This window comes from Coenobita brevimanus, chromosome 42, assembly GCF_032717465.1.
Source record: "Coenobita brevimanus isolate Jiangsu-jjx chromosome 42, ASM3271746v2, whole genome shotgun sequence".
NCBI classification, from domain to species: Eukaryota; Metazoa; Arthropoda; class Malacostraca; order Decapoda; family Coenobitidae; genus Coenobita; species Coenobita brevimanus.
The window spans coordinates 15,721,958-15,746,566 of NC_136995.1; positions in this window are offsets into that span (position 1 = coordinate 15,721,958).

Genomic DNA, 24,609 nt, shown 5'->3' on the forward strand with positions numbered 1-24,609 from the left:
AGTGGGGGTGTGGTGTGTTGTGGCTAATGTGGTGGTTGAAGTGGTATGGTATGGAGTGGGGGTGTGGTGTGTTGTGATTAATGTGGTAGTTGAAGAGGTATGGTGTGGAGTGGGGGTGTGGTGTGGTGTGATGAATGTGGTGGTTGAAGTAGTATGGTGTGGAGTAGGGGTGTGGTGTGTTGAGGCTAATGTGGTGGTTGAAGTGGTATGGTGTGGAGTGGGGGTGTGGTGTGTTGTGATTAATGTGGTGGTTGAAGTAGTATGGTAGTATGGTGTGGAGTGGGGGTGTGGTGTGTTGTGATTGATGTGGTGGTTGAAGTAGTATGGTGTGGAGTGGGTGTGATGTGGCGTTAATGTGATGGATGAAGTGGTATGGTGTGGAGTGGGGGTGTGGTGTTTGGTTAATGTGGTGGTTGAAGTAGTATGGTGTGGAGTGAGGGTGTGGTGTGGTGTGGTTAAAATGGTAGTTGAAGTAGTATGGTGTGGAGTGGGGGTGTGGTGTGGTTAATGTGGTGGTTGAAGTAGTATGGTGTGGAGTAGTGTAGAGAGCTACCGGGAGATGTAAAGACCCATACATGTTACCACTGGTCCGTGGTCTTTAATTGTAACGTAAGGTGAAGCAAAGGCTGTGACTTGTTAATGAAAAATAATATGGCCTCAGAAAGATTTTTATGAGTTCGCTTGTACCCTAAGTTACCAGATATTCCGTTTATTAGAGACACATCGTTATATCCAAATCTCCTTCTCCTTGAAATACACATCTTCCTTTCTTAGTCATATAGTCACAGTAGCTAAATTCAGCTTCTTTAACTACTTTTTAATCTTATAATCTCTCACTCCAGGCATCTCCCCTTGAGGTGAATAAACATGTCTGCAGATAGGAAAAATAAAAGACGCCGTTGTGGTTAAGGGATGTATATTATCATTTGTCTTCCTCCTACATCCCTGTCTCGCTCTTCCTTCATGGCTAGTTTATTTCCTCGCTCGTCCTTCTTGGCTATTTTTTTTTCTCGCTTTTCCTTCTTGGATATTTTTTTGGCATTTTTTTTTATCGCTCTTCCCTCTTGGCAATTTTTTTTCTCGCTCTTTTTATTTTTTCTCTCTCCTTGGCTGCTTTTCCCTCCCGCACTTCCTTCTTGGCTATTATTTTCTCGCTCTTCCTTCGTGGCTTTTTTTCTCGCTCTTCCTTCGTGGCTTTTTTTCTCGCTCTTCCTTCGTGGCTTTTTTTCTCGCTCTTCCTTCTTGGCTTTTTTTCTCGCTCTTCCTTCTTTTTTTTTCTCGCTCTTCCCGGCTATTTTTTTCTCGCTCTTCTTGACTATTTTTTTCTCGCTTTTCTTGGCTATTTTTTTTCTCGCTCTTCCTTCTTGGCTATTTTTTTCGTCTGTGGATAATTTTTGGCCGTAAATTATTCACCTGCATAAATTTTTCGCCTTTTCGACTTCCCATTTTTTTACCAAGGGGTCAAGTATATAATTTAGTTTATTACCTCCGCCAAGGAGGTTATGTTTTCACCCCTGTCCGTTTGTTTGTTGGTTGATTGGTTGGTTTGTGAGCAAGATTACACAAAAACTACTGGACGGATTTCCGCGAAACTTGGTAGAAGAATGGGCCTTGGCCCAGAATAGACTCCATTAAATTTTGGTGCCGATCCGGATAAAGGTGCGGATCCAGGATTTTTTTTTTTTTTTCACTTTCTATAACATTGCGAGATAGGGCATTTTTCGTAAAATTTTCAGTGAATATTGCATGGACCTTGATGAAAAAAAATCAGGCCTATTTAGGATGTTAGTATCTGCGAATATGTACAGTTTGTATCAACTGTAATTCTTCCATAATGCAGATTATGAAATGATATGCACTGTTTTGATGCATTGTTTTGTTGGATGTTACAGTGAGTTAATAAATTATGATTAAGAGTTATGGGTAGTTTAAAATTATGGTGTTACAACTTATAGGGTTATTAGTTTGATACTGGATTAGACATGATTGAATTAAAAGGAACTGCATGTTGGGCCTCGCCGTAGGTATGCGCTCTGCTGAGTGCCATTCTAGTTATTGTTTGTGATGGCTTCCTCGCGGTTACTGAAAATTATAATGTAAAACAAGAGAGAGAGAGAGAGAGAGAGAGAGAGCGGTAAGAGAGAAATGGAAGAAAGAGGAGGAAGAGAAAAGCGGAAGATGTAGCGAGAGAGAGAGAGAGAGAGAGAGAGAGAGAGAGAGAGAGAGAGAGAGAGAACGGAAGAAAAATGAAGGGCAAGTAAGAGGAGAAAAAAGATGAAGGACTGAAAGAAATTGAAACCGAAAACGTGAAAACTGCAAGAGGAAGAAACCATCAGTAGAAAAAGGACGAAGAGAATTAAAAAAAGAACAAGATGGAACATGGCAGCGTCTGTCAGTTGTGTGAGAGTTGGGTTAGGCAGGCTTGAACTAGATAGGTTTGTGTGTGTGTGTGTGTGTGTGTGTGTGTGTGTGTGTGTGTGATGCCACCATATATCTGCCACTGCCTTTGTCATAACCAAGTCCCATTCTGGTGACACATAATCCCCACCACCACCCAAGTCCTTAAGTCACCTGTGTGCCTCCTCTCAAGCCTCTTAATATTGTCTTACCCACATCTCCTTATCTTCGTGTCTTGACTTCCTCTCCTTCTTGTCTTCCTCTCCTTCTTGGTATGTCTTCCCCTGCTTGTCTTTCCTTCATGTCTTGTCTTCCTCTCCTTGTCTTGTCTTCCTCTCCTCCATGTCTTGTCTTCCCTTCCTTCTTGTCTTGTCTTGTCTTCCTCACCTTCTTGTCTTGTCTTCTCTTTTTCTTGTCTCCCTCACCTTCTTGTCTTGTCTTCCTCTCCTTCTTGTCTTGTCCTCCTCATCTTGTCTTCCTTTCCTTCTTGTCTTCCTCATGAGATGTATACAGGTGTGAAGTGTGCTGTAGTAAAGTGAAGTGTAGCGCTGTGGAGTGGGGTGGAGTGTAAAGTAGTGGAGTGGGGTGGAGAGGAGTGGGGTGGAGTGGAGTGAAGTGGAGAGTGTAAAGTAGCGGCGTGGGGTTGAGTGGAGTGTAGCGTAGTGTAATGTAGCGGAGTGTACTGACCCGTCCTGTATTAAAATATGGTACAGTATAAACATAAGGTAGAGTCTGAGGTACAAGGAGTCTAATAACTGGGTTGATATACGATATGTTGTGTCGAGAGTGTAACAGCCAGGTGTGGGATTATAACAGCCAGGTGTGGGATTATAACAGCCAGGTGTGGGATTATTTTTGTCATTACTACCTTGCATGTCTTCCCTGCATTTATCACTGTTCTTATCACCTTAATTGGTATTGCGCACCTGTTATTACCTTTCATTGCCTCTCTCTGTTCCTCCTCTAATTGCCCCTGGGTTGCTGCTGTGTTTATTTTTGCTGAGTAGCCCAAATTAATGACTCATATTTGCTCATTCCGTTTATAATAGAGGGATGATGATGATGATGATGATGGTGATGTTGATGATGGTGGTGGTGATGATGATGGTGGTGGTGGTGGTGATGACGATGGTGATGGTGATGATGATGGTGGTGGTGATGGTGAGGATGGTGATGATGATATGGTGATATTGATGGTGGTGATGATAATGGTGATGAAATTTGTCCCTTATTTTTACCGATTCTGCATTAATTTTGTAACTAATTAAAATGCTTCTCTCTTTGTACGTGGGTATTTCATCTTTGCCATCAGGGAGCAAGGAACAATTCTCTCGCCACCCATTTCTTCCTTGTTTATCACTTTTCTTCTGTTTATGTCTTTCTCTTTTCTGTTTTAATTCTGTACTTCCTGTTAACCATTCCACACTTTTAAATTTGTCTTCATTCTCTGCCGCTACTAGTTAATTAGTGGTTACCTAGGCTTATTAAGAACTGACACTGTATGAATATTTGTATGTATGTACGTATGAAATTATTGCTGTATATACTCCATGCACTCCATAACCCCTGTAGTCCCGTAGCGCCCATTTTTGATTGATTGATTTTTTTATTTTTGCTGTAACTAGGCGATTTTATTCCGTTTTATGAGAGAACTTTATTGAATTTCGTCCTGTTTATGTGAATATTAAATTACTGTATATATCCCATGCTATCCATAACCCCATTAGTCCCGTAACGCCTTTTATGTATTGATTTGTTCTGCTTTTACTAGACGATTTAATTCTCCTTATGAGATCTTAGAGACGGGAGAAGGAAGGGTATATTTTAAAATGTCACTCGTTGGAAATGAGTCTCATAATATTAATAAAATGGCTTGGGAGGTAAGATGTAAAATGAAGTCTTAGGAATAAAGGGATTAAGAGCAAACACAGTCTTTATTGGCCAGGGAGCAGGGCGGTGAAGTGGCGGGGGACAGGGCGACATGGAGGCGATTTTTTTGTGGCCACCCCTTACGGTATTAAGGCGTCTGACAATAGATAGATAGCTTAAGAGCTAACACAGTAATTATTGGCCAGGGATTAAGAGCTAACACAGTAATTATTGGCCAGGGATTAAGAGCAAACAGTAATTATTGGCCAGGGATTAACAGCAAACTAATTATTGGCCCGGGATTAACAGCAAACTAATTATTGGCCAGGGATTAACAGCAAACTAATTATTGGCCCGGGATTAACAGCAAACTAATTATTGGCCGGGGATTAACAACATACAGTAATTATTGGCCAGGGATTAAGAGCAAACAGTAATTATTGGCCAGGGATTAAGAGCAAACAGTAATTATTGGCCAGGGATTAAGAGCGAACAGTAATTATTGGCCGGGGATTTTCAAGTAATTTTTTAGATCATCGTAAAATATCAGGGGAAAAAACACAGGTATATCTAATTAACCTTTTCAGTCCGATGATGTTTTTATTTATTTATTTATTTATTTTGCTGTCTCTACGCGATTAGCTCCAGCTTAAGGTAGACTTCTTGCTCTTGAGGAGATGCTGGGAGATTAACGTAGCTCCTTTAATCTATCTGCTTCTTAAGGTACATAAACCCGTCTGGAGATAGCAAAGATAGCCTGGAGATAGCAAGCATAGTGTGGAGATAGCAATAGTGTGGAGATAACAGGAATGGTGTGGAGAGAGCAAGAATAATGTGGAGATACTGTTGTAAGGATAGTGTAGAGATAGGAAGGATAGTCTGGAGGTGGCAAGAGTGTGGAGATAGCAATAGTCTGGAGATAGCAAGAATAGCCTGGAGATAGCAAGAATGGTCTGGAGATAGGAATAGACTAAAAACTACATCCTCGAAGTGAATGGGTTAACGATCAACTCAACCCTTTCCTTACGATAGCAATTTTTATATTTATTCCAGTAATTCCAGCTGGAGTAGAAGTAGACGTTCATTACCATCTGCCTTACTAGAAATCTAACGTAGTTGAAAGGGAATCGTTGAGTAAGCAAGAATTTGCCTTAATAAAGAAGTAATTAAGCTTAGTTATTAAAATGGGACTTGTAACTTTAAATTGTTTTGTCCATCTAGAAGTGAACTGAAGTAAAGAGAGAGAGAGAGAGAGAGAGAGAGAGAGAGAGAGAGAGAGAAAGTAAAAATCACAAGGACTGTGAAATATAATATACCCAGTGTCACCTTTCTGAAATAGAGACTGTACAGTTCATTTTGTTTAGGGTGTAAGAGGATTATATGGTTTTGTTATGGATCCAGGCGTGTGTGTGTGTGTGTGTGTGTGTTTAGGTTTCCATGTGCACAAAACGTTCCATTTAATCTACTTTTACTCCACGCAGGGAATACGTGGATAGTTGTGTTTAGCCTAGCCCCAGGGTCGGTTGGTAATGATGTGGATAATGTCAAAGGTTAAATTACTTCAGGTGAGGTCATATACTGAGATGACACAATTAACCTGCTGGTATCGTGCTCAGTGCCCGGATATAATAGCCAATTACAGGTGTGACGCACTAATGGCACCTTGTTAATTACCTTCCTTGGTGACCCTGCAGATGGCACTACTCTGCTTTATTAAGGGGTATTATATTGACTGTATATGTGATGATGATGATGATGATGATGATGATGATGATGATCAAGACGAGGTGGAGGAAGATAGCGACGGTGATGATGATGATCGTAATGATGCTGATTCTTTAAACGTAATGATGATGATGATGATTGTGATTCTTTAGACAATGTTGTTGTTTATGATGATGATGGTAATGGTGATGATTCTTTAGGCGTAACTTTGAGGATGATAATGATGATTACGAGCGTGGGCGAAGCCCTCGCGGGTCTCATTTAAGTATTGGCATTTTCTCCCATATGAGCGGCCCGACCCGGCCCGGCTCAACCCGGCCTGGCCCTACCTGGTCCGACCGTAACGCTTTGAGAAGCTTATATCTCAGTACTCACAGGGCCGATCACTGCGTGGTTTGCACTGTATGATAGCCTCGTTCTTTAAGATTTGTTTTGACAGGTTTCATCACACCCCGGCGGTGCACGTGGCACGTGACACGCACCAAGTGCATCATGTCGAAAATCCTCAAAAGAGGCCACAGGCCAGACAGTTTGTCGTAAAGGCATGAATCTTGGTGGGCAGATAGCCATCAGTTTGCTCTTGGCATCCTCAGGGTGTAAGGCCACATTTCAGTGCTTTCGGATTTAAATGGCCTCGCTCGTACCTCGCCGACAAAGGCGTTTTACTGGTGATGATGATGATTCTCTGCACGCAATGATGATATATTGACGGACGTACTAAGGATGATGATAACAATATAGTCTCGTTGGAAGTGAATTGCCAACTTTTTCTGTCTTTACTCTCACTTTACCTGGGCCTGGGTTGGTGTCATTTGACGGGGTGGCACGACCAGGTGAGCCAGGTAATTAACAGAACACCTGCCTTGTTGTGTCACGTAGGGATCTGGCACTGGTAAGGGGGTAAATGGTTTTCCTCTCTCTCTCTCTCTCTCTCTCTCTCTCACACACACACACACACACACACACACACACACACACACACACACACACACACACACACACACATTTCCAGCTTGTTAAAATTGATCACACTTCATTCCTACTGCAATTACCATTTCCAGCCAACCATTCTGAACGGCTTCTCTAAATGGCCAATAAAATCCAGCCTCGTGACAACGTTTATTTCACTTACAATGGGCGTGTGGGGAGGGGGAGAAGGGGGAGGGGGAGGGGAGGGGAAGGGGGAGGGTAAGGGGACGAGGGGGTGGTGAATGGGATGGAAGGGCATGTGGGGAAGGGAAGGGGGGAGAAGGTGCAGTGGGGTAAGGGGACGAGAGGATTGGTGTGGTAGGGGAGGACATGTGGGGAAGGGGGTAGAAAAGGGAAAGGGGACATAAGGCCTGGGTGAGTGGGATGGGAGGGAATTTTGGGAGAGGGAACAGGGGATTAGTCAGTGGAAGGGGAGGGGATGTAAGGAGGTAAAATGGGTAAGAGGACGAGGGAGTGTGGTGAAGGGGTAGGAGAGGGAACTACCACTCCCCCTCTCCTGTGATCACTGGCACCTCACTAATCATTTGTCGTCATGCCACGCCAATTCATTCCCCCTTTCTACCCCGCCAATTTCATCCCCCCTTTCTACCCCTATGTCTTCCCTTTTTTTGCGTGTACTGGTCCCCGTTCTCCATTTTCCTGCCCCCAACTTACGTATCTATAATCCAGGTATTTGTCTCTTAATCGATACTTAACATAAGAACATAAGAAGAGAGGATAACTGCAGTAGGCCGGTTGGCCCATGCTAGGCAGCTCCTAGAAGAGTAACTGAACTACTAGAATGAGATAAGGATAGCAAAGAAGAAGGCTCTCCCCCGCCCTCCAAACCCTCCAGCTGAAGCCGGCAGGAAAAAGTCAGAAAGAACACCACGCCGTATAGAAAAACTGGCGTGGACATTTTACAGGAAAGTTTGAAAGGAGAATAGAGACTATCATAGTGTAACCTGAAAAGAAAAAATTTTGGAATTAGTATTGGTTATAAGATTTTCTTTATTCTATATCCACCCCTTATTTGTCATATGCTTATCTAGCCTATGCTTGAAACTCTCAATGGAAGAGGCAGCAACTACTTTACTAGGTAGCTTATTCCATTCGTCTACTATTCTATTACCAAACCAATTTCTACCGATTTCCTTACTGAAACGGAATTTTTTTAGTTTGAAACCATTATTTCTAGTTCTATCCTGTATGCTCACTCTAAGTACCTTGCTAATATCTCCCTTATTTATACCATTCATCCACTTAAACACCTCCATTAAGTCTCCCCTTACTCTACGCCTGTCTAGCGAATGCAGACTTAGTCTTTTCAGTCTGTCTTCATATGACAGGTTCCGGACGTCATGTATCATTTTAGTCATTCTTCTCTGTACATTTTCTAACGAATTAATATCCATTCTATAGTAAGGACACCAAAATTGTACTGCGTAGTCTAAATGTGGCCTTACTAATGCTAGATAAAGTTTTAGTATTACTTTAGATGATCTATTGCTCACGCTTCTCGAAATAAATCCTAGGACCCTATTTGCTTTATTTCTCGCATTAATGCACTGTTGCCTAGGTTTAAGGTCGTTACTAATCATAACTCCTAGATCTCTCTCGCATTCCGATTTGCTAATTTCTTTGTTATCTAAGCTGTATTTAGTATCTCCAATGGTCTTGCCTACGTTAAGTACTTTACATTTTTTCAACGTTAGTATATTTCCTTTTAAGTGTATCGCGTTTGTTTTGCATTTTTTCTTACCTTTGTGCATCTTTTTACCTGCCTTCTTTCCTTCAGTCACTATTACCTCTAACCTGCTCTCCACTTTCCCACTCCCTGACAATGCTTACCTTTCCCCCCTCCCCTTCCCCCCCTCCCCTCACGTACCTATAATTCCCTTCCCATCATCCTCTTCCCTTCTCCTCTCCCGCCCTCCCCCCTCCCGTGAGAGCCATCATAATTCATCCTCCCAAATTAAAGTCAGTGTTGGCTCAGCACTCGTCAGCTTGGTGGGGGGGAGGGTAGGCTGATCCGGGACATGAATTATTTATTACACCTTCCCTTCCCCCTGCCGCCTCTGTGTGTGTGTGTGTGTGTGTGTGTGTGTGTGTGTGTGTGTGTGTGTGTGTGTGTGTGTGTGTGTGTGTGTGTGTGTGTGCCAGGAGTATGACAGGGGTGGATTAGACAAGGGTGAAATCGATATAGAGGCATTGAATACGAGAAGCAATGATACCATAACAACGTGGAAGGAGAGAAAAAGGGACAGATTAATAAAAAGAAAAAAGAACATGAAAAGTGATACACAGTTTAACAAAAAGGACAGGAAAAAAGAGATATATAACAAAAAAAGATTGAGAATGGATAGAATAAGACATATAGAATGCGTGAAAATGTTATGATGTAGAATAGTGTGTCTGAAAACCGGTATTGATCAGTTATATCCAATGAGAGGAGTATGTGTTCACCAATACACCGTAACTGAAGAACAACAATTGCCAGAGAGAGAGAGAGAGAGAGGGGGGGGGGAGAAGGAAGGGAAAGAAGAGTGGGAAAATGATAGGATGGGGAGAAAGATAGGAAGGAGAGAGACGGAAGGAAGGGAGAGAGGAGGAGAGGAGAAAAGGTAGGCTAGGGAGGAAGACAGGAAGGAGAGAGAGGGAAGGAAGTGAGAGAGGGGGAGAGGCGAAAAGAATATCGTTTAGCGGAAGCCAGAGGGAAATCGTAAAGCTGTCGCAATCGTCTTTGAGGGTTGATACAGAGGGGGTTTATCTCTTTACTTTTCCAGGTGAAGATAATAGTCTGGGGTAACTTTATTATGATGGTACAGGGGTTAGGATTGTACAGAGCGTCAGTGGTGAAAGTTTTGGGAGAGGGAGGAATAGTTAACAAGCATGATTTTGGTAGGGGGGAGAGAGAGAGAGACCAGATATTTGTGGTCAGCTAAGGACACTGAATTGCCTCGTTAATGTATAAAAACGTCCTCGGTTTGAAGGGGTAGGAGTGAAATAACCAACTTACATATACACCACTCTCTCTCTCTCTCTCTCTCTCTCTTTCAAAATATTTCCGAAAACGAGGTGTAAACGTTGGGGGTAGAGTTGCGAGAGGCGGACCGAAAAAGATTTGGGTGAGGTCATTGAGTGTGACCTCAAGGATAAGGGTCTGAATAGAGAGGCTGCCAGAGATCGAGCAGCGTGGAGAGCCGCCATTTAGACTGAAATGAGAGGCTGCTAGAGAGCAGCGTTGAGAGCCGCCATTTAGACAGAATAGAGAGCTGCTAGAGATCGAGTAGCGTGGAGAGCCGCCATTTAGACAGAATAGAGAGCTGCTAGAGATCGAGCAGCGTCGAGAGCCGCTATTCAAAGTTCGACTCGTGTAATCAGAGCGAATGAACGAACGATAACCAAATATTTTTCCTTATCATCACAATATTTTCAACTTGCGATTATATAGTACAGCAGTGTGTGATTGAATGGAAGGAGGTGTCATCGAGACTGATGTGGGTGAAAGCGAAATTTGAACGTGAGTTGTGGGTGTTTGTGAGTGCATATGGGCCTGGTAGTGAAAGGGATGAAGAAGAGAGGGATTCATTCTGTAATGATGTTGATGAGTGTCTGCAGAGTTTTAGAGCGAATGTGAATGTGGTAATGATGGGAGATCTGAATGCTACTGTAGAGTGGGAAATGTAGCAGTTGAAGGTGTAGTTGGTATGCATGGTGTGCCTGGAAGAAGTGAAAATGGGGAACGAATGATAGCGATGTGTGTTGAGAGAGAGATGGTGATTGGAAATACGTTGTTTGAGAAGAAAGATATTTTAAGTATACATGGGTGAGACAGGAGGGTGGAAGGGTTGTTGATAGAGCTTTGATGGACTATGTGGTTGCGTCTAGGAATGTAATAGGAAGATTGTTGGATGTGAGAGTTCTGAGAGGGGAGGGTGGAGGTATGTCTGACCACTACCTGGTGGAGGGAAAGTTAAGAGTAGGTAAGAGATGGGTGAGAGCTAGGAGGGTTAGGTGTGGCAGGGAGGTTTTGAAAGTGAGTGAGTTGGATAAAAGAGAGAAAAAGATAGAGTATCAGGAGAAATTGAAAGATGAGTGAAACGCAGTGAAAGATCAGGAAAATTGCAGTGTGGAGGAGGAATGGCAGTTGTTTAAGAGTGCTGTGGTGGGGCATGCAGAAGAGGTGTGTGGTGTGAGACGTGTGGGTGGTGGTGTAAGAAAGGGAAGTGAATGGTGGTACGAGGAAGTAAGTATGGCTGTGGCTGAGAAGAGACGTGCATATGAAGTGTGGCTGCAGAGGAAGGATGAGATGTCATATGAAAGGTATAGGGAAAAGAGGAATAGAGCGAGAAGGGCTGCGCGTGATGCTAAAGTGGCAGCAGATGAGAGGTGGGGTAGGCGGCTGACAGAGATTTTTCAACAGAATAAGAAAATGTTTTGGAAGGAGGTGAAAAGGGTGCAAAAGGGAGAGTCTGGGAAGGAAGAACGAGTAAAAGCAGAGGATGGAAGGATGTTAATTGAGATGGATGCAGTAAGGAAGAGGTGGGCAGAGTATTTTGAAAGATTGTTAAATGTAGAGGAGGAAAGGGTGGCTGAGATTGTGGCAGATGGAAGGGTGCAAGGAATAAATGTGTCGGGAGAGTTGAATGATTTTTTGATCACAAAGGAGGAAGTGGAGAAGGCAGTAAAGGAGATGAAAACAGGGAAAGCTGCAGGTATGGATGGGTGTGCTGTGGAATGCCTGAAAGGTGACGAAGTGACTATTGTTGACTGGTTAGTAAGATTGTTGAATGTGTGCATTGTGAAAGGTATGGTGCCAATTGACTGGGCAAGTGCTTGTGTGGTCCCATTGTATAAAGGCAAGGGTGATAAGTATGAATGTACTAGCTTTAGGGGTATAAGTCTGTTGAGTGTTGTAGGTAAGGTGTATAGTAGAGTGTTAATTATGAGAGTTAGAGAGGGTACAGAGGGAGTGATTGGTGATGAGCAGTGTGGCTTTAGGAAAGGGAGGGGATGCGTGGATCAGGTGTTTGCTGTGAGACAAGTGTGTGAAAAGTATTTAGTGAAAGGCAAGGATGTGTTTTGGGCATTCATGGATTTAGAGAAAGCGTATGATAGAATTGATAGGGAGGCTTTGTGGACTGTTTTAAGATTGTATGGACTTGATGGTAGGTTATTAAAAGGGATGAAAAGTTTTTATGTAAATAGTAGAGCATGTGTAAGAGTGGGAAATGCTGTGAGTGATTGCTTTTCCCGTGAGAGTGGGGCTGCGACAGGGATGTGTGATGTCGCCTTGGTTGTTTAATATTTACATGGATGGTGTTGTAAGGGAGGTGAATGCAAGAGTTTTAGGTGGAGGTCTGAGTCTGGTGAATGTTGATGGTGGAGAGTGGAATCTGAAGCAGCTGCTGTTTGCGGATGATACTGCACTGGTGGCTGATTCAAAGGAGAGATTGAGACAGTTGGTAGAGGAGTTTGGAAGGGTGTGTGAAAGGAGGAAATTGAAAGTAAATGAGAATAAGAGTAAAGTGATGAAGTGTACAAGGTTGGTAGATGGTAGGGGGATGAATATAGTTTTGAATGGCGAGTTGCTTGAGGAGGTAGAGTGTTTTAAATATCTACGGTCACATGTTGCTGTGGATGGAAGAATAGATGCAGAAGTGAAGTTTAGAATAAATGAAGTAGGAAAGGTGCTGGGAGGAATGAAAAAAGTGTTTAGATGTCGTTTGCTTAGAATGGATGTAAAGAGAAGGCTGTATGAGGGTGTTGTGGTACCGCCTGCGTTATATGGGGCTGAAACATGGAATATAGGTGTGGCAGAGAGGAAAAGTTTGAATGTAATGGAGATGAGGTGTCTGAGGAGTATGTGTGGAGTGACGCGTATGGATCGGGTGCGAAATGATGAAGTGAGAAGGAGAACTGGAGTTGTTCGGGAGATGGTTGGTAGAGTTGAGCAGAGGGTGTTGCGATGGTTTGGGCATATGGAGAGAATGGATAATGAGCGATTGGTGAAAAAGATAACTAGATCTGATGTGAGAGGTGTAAGTCTGAGAGGAAGACCACGAATAGGATGGATGGACAGTGTGAAGAGCTGGATGCGAGAGGGATGTCTGTTGAGCAAGGAAGAGTGGCTGTGCGTGACGGAAATAAATGGAGAGAAATTGTGAATGAATAAGTGACGACACAGCCCTGAGGGGATATTCTCCCGCATGTGGTCTGATCAGCTAGTCAGGTCAGGTGCCGGTAAGGGGATGGGTCTTTTATGATGTGGCAGGGGTAAACCAGTTCTGTTGTCGGGCCCTGCTGCGGATGTCACTGATTGCATTGCACAGTTGACCCTTGTGCGGTGTGGTGCGGTGAGGTTCTGTCTGTTCTCCCCTTTGGGGCTAAGATGCGAATGAATGTGTTTGAATGGATGAGTAAATGGGGAGTGTGTCGTCCTGTCTCGGCTACCTCCCTTTCCTTGGGGGAAGCAGCCTAGGTATATAGATAGATAGATTATATAGAAAGCATTAAGAGAAATAAACTGAGGTGGTTTGGCCATGTGGCAAGGATTGAGAACGAGATACTAACGAGGAGAATGTATGTGAGTGAGGTGGAAGGGGGGGAGAGGTAGAGGGAGGCCGAGGATGAGATGGAGGGATGGAGTGGAGAGGTATATGAGAGAGGGGTGTGTGAGCTGGGTGGAGGACATTGAAATGGCGAGAGACAGGGCTACGTGGAGGCGATTTGTTTGTGGCCACCCCTTACGGGATGAAGGCGTCTGGCAATAGATAGAGATAGATAGATAAAAATGTTCTATCCTTTGTAGTATGGTAGTAAAACTTTCACAACCAAAACATACTCTCCCAAGACAGTAATATTAACCTTGAGACAGACTTACTGGCACTGGAGGAGTTAGATATAGCTTTAATTATACTCCTTTATTCGTATAGGTCGTACGTTAAATAAAATACCATGGTTGTAGCTCGTATAAAATGGAAAATAAATCGCAGTGGTAAAGGGTGTACAAGGGACAGCATGGTGGAATGATGAGGTGAAACGAGCTGTGGAACAAAAGAAGAAGGCATATGGTGAATGGTTGGCGAGTAGAGGTAGGGGAGAAGATGAGAGAGAGAAGAGAGAGGTATATGTGAGCAGGAGAAGGGAGGTTAAGAGACTGGTGAAGGAGAGTAAGAAGAAAGTGGATGAAGAGTTTGAGAGGAATCTGAGTGTGAAATGGAGGGAGAGTAACAAATTGTTTTGGAAGGAGGTAAAGAAAGTAAGGCAGTGTGAAAGGGGAAATAGTAGGGGAGTGAAAGATAGGAATAATAGATTGTTGGTGGAGAAGAGAGAGAAATTGAGGAGATGGAAGGAGCACTTTGAGGATTTGTTGAATGTAGAGAGTGAGAGCAGTGTGAGTATAAGTGGTTGGGGAATGGCTGAGAGAAGAAGAGATGAGAGGAGGGAGGAAGAGATCAGTAGGGCGGAAGTAGTGGAAGCGATTAAGAAGATTAAGCTGGGAAAGGCCCCAGGAATTGATGGAGTGTGTGGTGAAATGCTTAGGTATGGGGGTGAGATTGTTGTGGAGTGGATATGGAAGTTGTGTAGATTGGCTTGGGAAGAGGGAAGGGTTCCAGAGGACTGGAAATCAGGTATAATTGTTCCTCTGTACAAAGGAAAAGGGGAAAGAGAAGTATGTGGTAACCATAGGGGTATTTGCCTTCTTAGTGTGACTGGTAAAATATATGGTAGAATACTCATTGATAGGGTTAGGCATATGAGAGAGGAGCTAGTTGGAGAAGAACAAGGGGGATTTAGGAAGGGAAAAGGGTGTGTAGATCAGATATTTGTTCTAAGATGTTTAGTGGAGAAGTATCTAGAGAAGGGAAGGAAAGTGTATGCTGCCTTCATGGACTTGGAGAAAGCTTATGACAGAATAGATAGGCAAGGTATGTGGAAGGTATTAAGAATATATGGAGTGGAGGGGAAATTGTTGAGTGCTGTGAAGAGTATGTACGAGGGAGCTAGGGCTACGGTGCGAGTGGATGGTGTGCTGAGTGAGTTCTTTGATCTCAATGTGGGACTGAAACAGGGTTGTGTGATGTCTCCGTGGCTGTTTAATATATATATGGATGGGGTAGTAAAGGAGGTACAAGGTAGGGCAGTGGATGTGGGGCTGGCCCTAATGAATGAGGGTGAGATTTGGAAGCTTCCGGTGTTGCTGTTTGCTGATGATACAGTATTGTTGAGTGAAGATGAATGGGAGTTGCAAGGTTTGGTGAATAAATTTGGGACAGTGTGTAGGAGGAGGAAGCTGAAAGTTAATGTAAACAAAAGTAAAGTTATGGTGTTTGAGATGAATGAAGTCACAGAGTGTGCAGTGAGGTTGGATGGTGAGGATATGGAGAATGTGAGTGCATTCAAGTACTTGGGTAGTGATGAGTAAGGATGGAACTTTGGGGGATGAAGTACGTGAAAGGGTACAGCAGGGAAGGAAGGTTGTTGGTACACTGAAAGCAGTGATGAGTAATAGGGAGGTGAGTATGGAAGTTAAGAAGTCACTGCATGATGGTATTGTGATCCCTACCCTGACGTATGGAAGCGAGGCGTGGACCTTGCAATAGGGGAACAAGTCAAGAGTGAGAGCAGTGGAAATGAGTTACTTGAGAGGAGCATGTGGAGTGACGTGGAGGGACAGGTTGACGAATGAAGAAGTGAAGGAACGTTGTGGGGTAGATGTGGAGTGGTTGAGAAGATTAGGAGAAATACACTGAGGTGGTTTGGACATGTGGAGAGAATGGAGAATGAAAAACTGACTAAGAGGGTGTATGTAGGTGAGGTGGAGGGAGGGAGAGGGAGGGGTAGACCGAGGATGAGGTGGAGGGATGGAGTTGAGAGGTATATGAGGGAGGGGGGGGTGAGTTGGGGGGAGGGTAGTCAAATGGTGGGTGACAGAGTGACTTGGAGGCGTTTTGTCTGCGGCCACCCTTTGCGGGATTAGGGCGTCGGGCTATAGATAGATAGATAGATAGGTAAAGGTGTTGCGGAAGAGGGAAATTACCTACTTAAACAGGGTGATCTGTAAATACCTCTGCACTAGGAATTCTTTTGGGGGTATCTTTTGTGTTCTGGGGACGGCTGGGTGTGTTGGTGTGGCTGTATGTGGTAGTGGGAGTAGGATATGAATAAATGATGTAGGGGAATGAATAAATGTTGCAGGGAAATGAATAAATGATCAGGGAAGTGAATGAATAATGCAGGGAAATGAATAAAACGGCTGGGTGTGTTGGTTTGGCAGTATGTGGTAGCGGGAGTAGGAAATGAATAGGTGATGCAGGGAAATGAGTAAATGATGCAGGGAAATGAATAAAACGGTTGGGTGTGTTGGTGTGAAAGTATGTGGTAATGGGAGTAGGAAATGAATAAGTGATGCAGGGAAATGAATGAATAATTGTAGGGAAATGAATAATGCGGCTGGGTGTGTTGGTGTGGCAGTATGTGGTAGTGGGAGTAGGAAATAAATAGGTGATGTTGGGAAGTGAATGAATAGTTCAGGGAAATGAATAAATGATGCAGGGAAATGAAGAAATGATGCAGGCTAGACATGAATAACGCTAACTGAGCCGTCCCAACAGAACACAAGACATCACCCAGGTAGTAGAAAAGGAGTGTAATATATGTACCTTAGATGTACCGTCCTGTGGGTATGGTACGAACACTCTCTCTCTCTCTCTCTCTGATAAGCAAAATGCCACTCTCATCAACGCAGTCGTTTCAACGCTCCATTTATATGTATATTAGTATCACGTGTGCCCTTTTTTTATTTTTAGGTGTGTGTGATGGTGGTGGGTGATGGTGAAGGATGGTGTCAGCTGTGTGTGTGTGTGTGTGTGTGTGTGTGTGTGTGTGTGTGTGTGTGATGGCATGGTGCTTTATTAGCTTCGTTTTCATATGCTCGTGTGATGGGGATGTGTATATTGAGAGAGAGAGAGAGAGAGAGAGAGAGAGAGAGAGAGAGAGAACGGAGTTTTTGTTTTACAGTAAATTTGCTTCTAATAAGGTACAGTTGGCTTCAGGTATTTCAAGTCATTAATCAAAATAAATGCGTTTCGAAATACCAGTTTTTAATAAGCGTGTCCACAGGTGAGGGTAGTCCTTGCGTGGGGCTGCCCGCAAGAGGTGACCCCCCAGGTAGGGGCTATCCACAGGTAAGGGCCGTGCCACAAGTGAGGGGTTAGGGAAGGGCGTGGGGGCGGCCGCACGCACGCTGGTGAGGTCATAAAAATATTCAGTATTTTCAAGCACACATTGTCGTAATACATGCATTTCAAAATCCATTGCAGAATGTGGCCTGAGGTTATTAAATTATTATTATATGTATCACGGTGCGGAAGGGGCTAATGCAGGTGAAAAAATAATGATGGAAATATAGTGAATTTTATTAGGGTTGTTTATAATTGCAAAGCCTTAAAAATTATTTGCTGATCGTGGAAAATAAATCTGAAACACTTAAAAATGTGTGTGTGTGTGTGTGTGTGTGTGTGTGTGTGTGTGTGTGTGTGTGTGTGTGTGTGTGTGTGTGTGTGCTCACGTAAACAATATGGTAATTATACATAGTATTTTTTACAGTGAAGTTGGTGGTGGTAGTAGTGGTGAAGGAGAATTGGTTGTGTTTGTGATTGTGTGTGTTGGGTTGTGTGTGATTGATTGTGTGTGATTGGTTGTGTGTGATTGGTTGTGTGTGATTGGTTGTGTGTGATTGGTTGTGTTTGTGATAATTATACCTACCATTTTTTACAGTGACGGGGGTGGAGGTAGTAGTGGTGAAGGAGAATTGATTGTGTTTGTGATTGTCTCTCTGATAACCTAATGGAACCAGTCGAATTAGCTGCTCTGTTGACATACCTGCTTAAATTTAGATGGCAGGTGAAGAGTGTTGTTATTACTTATCCTTGAGAGAGGTGGGGCGAGTGAGGGGGAAGGAGGTTTGGTAGGGTGGGATGGAGGGGGGAAGGCAGGCTGTGATGATAGTGGTGATAGACTCATTAATCACCATAATTGGAAGTAGTACACCTGCCCTTACCTCATTGATTTCCTTGATGGATATGAGTACAGAACGTGGTACTGTATTCTGTTATCGTGCCTACAAAGTGGATAGTACTGTATTCTGTTATCGTGCATACACGGGGGATAGGTATTTATTCTGTTACCGTGCTTGCAGGATAGATAGTTGTTGTATTCTGTTACCGTGCTTACAAAGTGGATAGGTATTCTGTTATCGTGCATTACAAAGTAGGTGAGTATTGACTGTATTCTGTTATCGTGTATATAAAGTGGATGGGTATTGTATTGTGCTATTGTGTTTAGAAGTGGGTAGGTATTGTATTCTCTTATTCTTACAAAATAATTGAAAACATCCTACCATTAAGACATGTCCTTTTTAAGTTAACCAGACAAGATATACAGATGAAAACAACAATAATGGTGAGTGTCACACGTGGCTGGACTTAATTAATTCATGGCGATGCGACTTACCTGGTTTTTGTCGATGGTAAATAAGAATGGTTTGTGCTGCATGAAGCTGACTGGACGCTTGCTAATGGACCACACGACAAAAATGGTGTACTGGGTGAGAGTGGCAGGGGAGGCAGGGGTTGGTGGTAGAATATAGGGTAGGGGATGGCGAGGAATTGGGAAAAAGATGAAGGGGTGAGGATGGATAGATAGGTAGATAGACATTTACACAGACAGACAGATGGATGGATAAATAGATGAGATACATAAATAGATAGATAAACTGAATATTGATCACAATGTAGAGAATCAGTGGTAGGGAGTAACGGAGATTGGGGAAGGTGGTTGGGTTGGGATGGGTGACAGTAAGAGTGGGAGGAGCAGGTGTGGGCAGGATAGGAGGCGTGTGGTGGTGGAGATGCAGTGGTGGGGAGGGGATGAGGATGGGCAAGTCGGCAGTGGATGGGGGCAGAGAGGGAGGGAATGTTGTGAAGGGTGTAAAATGGGGTGGGATGCAAGTGATGGTAAGATAAGGGATGTATAGAGACTAAGTGTTGGTGATTTGGGTAGGGATGTATTATAATGGGAAATATGGAGTCATGATTCCAAGGGCTTGAATGGTGAGTGAATGAAAGTCAGCTCCATATTATTCAGTAGACTATAGTTACTTCTTCTATTAGTCTTTTTTTTTTTTTTTTTTCCCTGGACCCTCCCTTACCTCATTTTAAGGTGGGAAAAGAGGTCTGGATGATGTTGATGGTGATGGTGGAGAGAGGGTAGGGTGTGTTGGGAAGGCAGACAGAGAATGGGAGTGGTAGAGAGTGAGGAGCATTAAAGATATGAAGTATGATAAAGAGTGGCTTAGTAAAAATCATCCTGAGACTGTTATTACTGGGAGGCCAAGAGGAGAGGGTGACATGGGGTGATGAAGACAGCAGGGGTACGTGGAAGGAGATGAAGGAGTTGAAGGTTATTAAAGTGACGCGTGAAGAGAGAGAGAGAGAGAGAGAGAGAGAGAGAGAGAGAGAGAGAGAGAGAGAGAGAGAGGTGGTAAGGAATGGGAAATGTGAAAACAGATAAGAGACAAGTAACTGTGATTAAATGAAGGTGGGGTAATTGATGTCTAAAGTGGAGAGGAGAAGGTGAAGACGTCACACACACACACACACACACACACACACACACACACACACACACACACACACACACACACACACACACACACACACACACACACACACACACACACACACACACTGGAAATATTTGTTGGCCATCTAAGGAAACTATTAAAATCAGTCAGTCTGTCCCCTGACGCGACACTACACAGTAAGTGAACTAACGAAGCCGTCTCACCTGGAGTTTCAGGTAAAGTGGAGTGGATAGACGGAAAACACAAAAATATGAGTGTGAGTTACAAGGAGAGGGAGAGCGAGTGGATGAGAAGTGCTGAGGTAATGGCTGATAGAGAGAGGAGGGGAAGTGAGCAAGGATTCGAGAGAGAGAGATTCTTTATCCCTTGTCTTTCCTCTGTTTTTCTTTCCACATTTTAGGCTCCTCACCACGCTTCTGTTTCTCTCTCCCCAGTTCCTTCCCTTCACCCCAGTTTTTCACAATAGAATCTCTCTCCCTATCCAGTTAACCTGATTTTATTCCCACTCACCTGTACCACCCTCCCATCTCCCCTTCCTAAGTCCAGGAAGTATGGGACAGCGCCTTTTTTCATTCTTTCCTGCTATTGCGAGACGATTTTCATCACGTTAGCAAGCCACATCGAACGAATATGTCACGCGATGATGGCCAATTTGTTTTATTTACCAGCGGCACTGCACCCGAGATAGATCCACCGCTAATGTACAGATAGATCGATATCTGCGCGAACGATAGATGGATGGATAGATTACTCGGTTTTCCAACAATTATCAAATAACACTCATAAGTGCGCTTTTTCCGTTGTCATTAGTTATTATGTTATTTGGCCATCAGTAAAAGTACGGTTTTGGGTATATAGCTGTCTGTGTGTACTGTCTTGTCAGTGTCATCTTGTCATGTCACGCCAGTGCTACCTCATGTCAGTGCTGCCATGTCGTATTGGGTCATGTCTAGTGCTGTTATGTCATGTTACTTCAGTCATATCAGTAAATCCTGCGGTATTTTTATTTTTGTTGTTGCTAAGTACTGTAACAATTTCATTTACACTGGTACATCGTAGAATTATGTTGCTTCAGAATTAATTTTACGGAAACTTTTTAAAAAACCGTTTTAATCCGATGGTCAGTGCGAGACAGGTGCATTAAATGACACCTGCCCAGCCAGCTCTTGTGCCCCCACCCCCCATGGGATGTGGAGGGGCGGAAAGTGCTCCATCAGCTCCCTTAATTACCTTCCTTTCCTCCCTCCCTTATGCTGTCCCTCCCTTACCTACTACTTTCGTTACCTCCCTCTCCATCCCCCTTTATTACCTACCTAAGTACCTACCTACCTACCTACCTACCTGCCATCTCTCCCTCCCTGCCATCTCTCCCTCCCTCCCTCCCCTTGTCCAATTCGCAGAAAGGAATGAGAGGGGGAGAGGAATAGGGGAACAAAAAAGGCTTAAGCACCTGTTTTACTGCCATTTCCCCCTGATTAAGTGAGAGGGGGAGGTATGAGAGAGAGAGAGAGAGAGAGAGAGAGAGAGAGAGAGAGAGAGAGTTTAATGAGGATAGGGGGAGGATACCTGTAATATGCGCACAGTTATTACTACGGTACAAAATAAATGAGCCTCTCGTGTGTGTGTGTGTGTGTGTGTGTGTGTGTGTGTGTGTGTGTGTGTGTGTGTGTGTGTGTGTGTGTGTACATACATGTGGTGTGTGAGGGTGTGGCAGCGTGTTGAAGCTTCATGCACTAACTACCCTCCCCTTTCCTTTCCCTCCCCTTCCCCCCCAAGCTGCCTCCCCCTCCCTTTTCCCCCCAGCTGCCTCCCCCTCCCCTTTCCCCCCCAGCTGCCTCCCCCTCCCCTTTCCCCTCTGCCTGCCTCCCTCCCTGCCTTCCTCACCCCACTCCTTCATCTGTTCCCTGCCGTTTTGCTGTACTGTGTTCATTCTTTTATCTTTTCATACACTCGACCTCCACCTCAACCACACGTCCACCCAACTTTCCTCTTTTGTATATCCTTCAATCCTTCTTTTCGAGAGGTTAAGATAAGCTAAAGAAAATAGTTTAGTGGTCGAAAAAGACAATAATATAAAAAAATCCTCTAAAACCATTAACTCTGCAACTCTATCGTCAGGTATTCGGAATAATTTCACTTGAGGACTAAAATGTTCATCATATTTACAAAATCATTCACACGCATAGAAGTGTTTATAGGCAAGACAGAACAGTTTTAGCCCGACTTGGACCCTCTTCATATATGTTAGGATAAACCAGGGATATCTGATTCATACCTGGTTTTGTGGTATTATGTTATTTATCCTTATTTTGGTCCAGATTTTTTTTTTCCAGCTTATTTCACAAAGGTCGGTGGCAGGATAAGAGAATGCACGGGCTCTGCATCCTTTAGCACTTCTTTGTGACTAACATTATTTTCTAGTGTTAATCCTCTGTTATAGTTCAGCATTCAAGACGGAGAGGAGGCAGTTTTAGGCCAAGTTAGAGTAAAAGGAGTATAGTGAGTTTGTGTTATGGCGTGTCGATGGAGCCCGTAGAGGAGCAGTAAACTCTGTGTGTGTGTGTGTGTGTGTGTGTGTGTGTGTGAGAGAGAGAGAGAGAGAGAGAGAGAGAGGGAGAAAATCAGCTTGACGGCTAGCTGAAAAGAGCAAATGGTATCGTTAGAACATAGACCATTTTCTGGTTCTTTGATGTTTTCTCTTTTTTACGTTTTCTTTTTCGGGGGTATTGTTGGACAGGTTGACATTCAAGGTGAGGATCAGATTGGGATTTGATGGTCACGCTGGTATTGAAGCTGAAGAGATGATAGAGAATTGTGGTTCCCTGTGCATTGTCAGTGGGATAGCTTCTTGTAAATGCTGAAAGTTGTGGGTGATTGACAGCTGGGAATGTTAGACCAGGAAGCGGCATAAGCATCAGTGGTCTTTTTTTTATTTTTATTATTTTATATTCAAGGAAGAAGGAACCAAAGGCCAGAAATTCGTGTTGTTCACTCCACGAAAAAAAAAAAATCAGGAGCAGCTTCACATATCTTTTTCAGTGCAATGATGTCCCTTATTATTATTATTATTATTATTATTATTATTATTATAATTATAATTATTATTCCAGACGATCTTACTTAGATTAGGAAAGACCACTCGTTCTGACCTTTCCACAACCAGTTTTATTACCACCAGGCGATATTCTTCAGGTAATTGGACAGGCGTTCTTCAGGTAATTGGACAGGTGTAGTGTGTGACATGTTTTACTGATGGGCCAAACGTTAGTCCTGACACTTGACTGATTGCTGACAGACTGGCCACCTCAGCTCTCTTGTTTTTGTGCCGCTCGGCCTATTTTTTTTGTTTTTTTCTTTCTTTTTTTAAATTAACAGAACAGAGGAAGGAAAAGCAAAGGAATAGAAAAAGATAATTCATACCCAGATTACTGGCGTCCTCCATTAATAAAATATCAGTAACAGTTGAACTTCAACAGCTGTAGGTTGAAGTTTGGGTATTGCCATGTAATATTACTAATGTATGAAACTGTATCAATAGTATAGTGAGCACAGGTAAGAAACGAACGGATCTTGAATATGGATCTCTGTTGTATTGTTTTTGTTTTTGTCTTGGAAGGAACGTTTTTTTTTTTTTTTTTTTTTTTTTTATGTGTTCGACACTGGGCATAGGCTTCACAGCCTGCTCTTCCAAGGCTCAGTAGTCCTCCTACATCCCATACACCTCTCTGGTTTGCGAGCTCCTGGCCTTTGGTTCCTTCTTCCTTGTATAAAAAAAAACTTGCGTGGATAAAAAATCACGAAAAGATGCGGGAGTTGGAGGCTTGAAACCCCATCCAGTGTATTTGTGTAGCAAGGCAGTCAACCCATCCTTTATCACTTGTGGTGGAAACTGCTTCGTTGTATGAGAGGCAGGTGACACTAGAACTACCTTCGTTTCTGCTTGTGTGTGTGTGTGTGTGTGTGTGTGTGTGTGTGTGTGTGTGTGTGTTAACGAATTTATTATTGATAGGACTTCAGGGCTATTATCATCAATCAGTAAATTATTCCCTTCCTCTATCTCTACCTTTTCCTTTCACCCACTCTTTCTCCCCATTAACTCCCCGCTGCTCATGTCCTCCCCTCCCCCACACACGGCATGAAGGAAGTTGCAGTTGCTGGTAATCCAATCCTGCCTAATGAGAGGTAAACAGTCAGGTGTGTGAAGGGGGCTGAGGGGAAGCCAAGGCAAGGTAGAAGCAACTTATTTAGACTCTGAGTCGTGGAGTGTCTTGGCGCTGAGGAGGGGTGGGGTGGAGGGAGATGGAATGAGAGGAAGACGTGGCCAGTAGTAGTAGTAGTAGTAGTAGTAGTAGTAGTAGTAGTAGTAGTAGTTGTTGTTGTAATAGTAGTAGTAGTAGTAGTGAACTCGGTGGACTGTAGGCTGAATGCTGTCCTCCTCCGGTAGTCCACCATCCTCCGTTCAGAGGTACAAGGAGGGAGTTAAGGGACGTTTGTATAACCAGACAGAGGAATCGTTGGGTTATATCGATGCCACCACGTGAAGGCGTCTCTCTCTCTCTCTCTCTCTCTCGTGCCAGATGCAGGGATACAATGGATAGATGTGAAGGGATAGGATGGGATAAGCTAACATCCAATAAAGCGGAGTGGAGGCAGGTGAGAGAGACGACTTTCGTCCTGAAGTCACTGGTTGTTAGAGAGAGAGAGAGAGAGAGAGAGAGAGAGAGAGAGGTGTACATTAAACCTTCCGCCACTTGTACCGTTGTTCATGAGTAGGGAACAAACAGGCAGCAGGCAAAATGGAAGCAGGGACAGCAGAATGGGATTTATAAAGGTGTAAGTTCACCTGGTACTCGCTAATGGGGAGAGCCATTTTAATCTTGCTAATTAAATGCTGGCTGCTCTCTCTCTCTCTCTCTCTCTCTCTCTCTCTCTCTCGCCGTTGTTTTTGCTTTACTTCTCATGTCATCTCCTTCCCTTTCTCTCACACCGAATTTCTC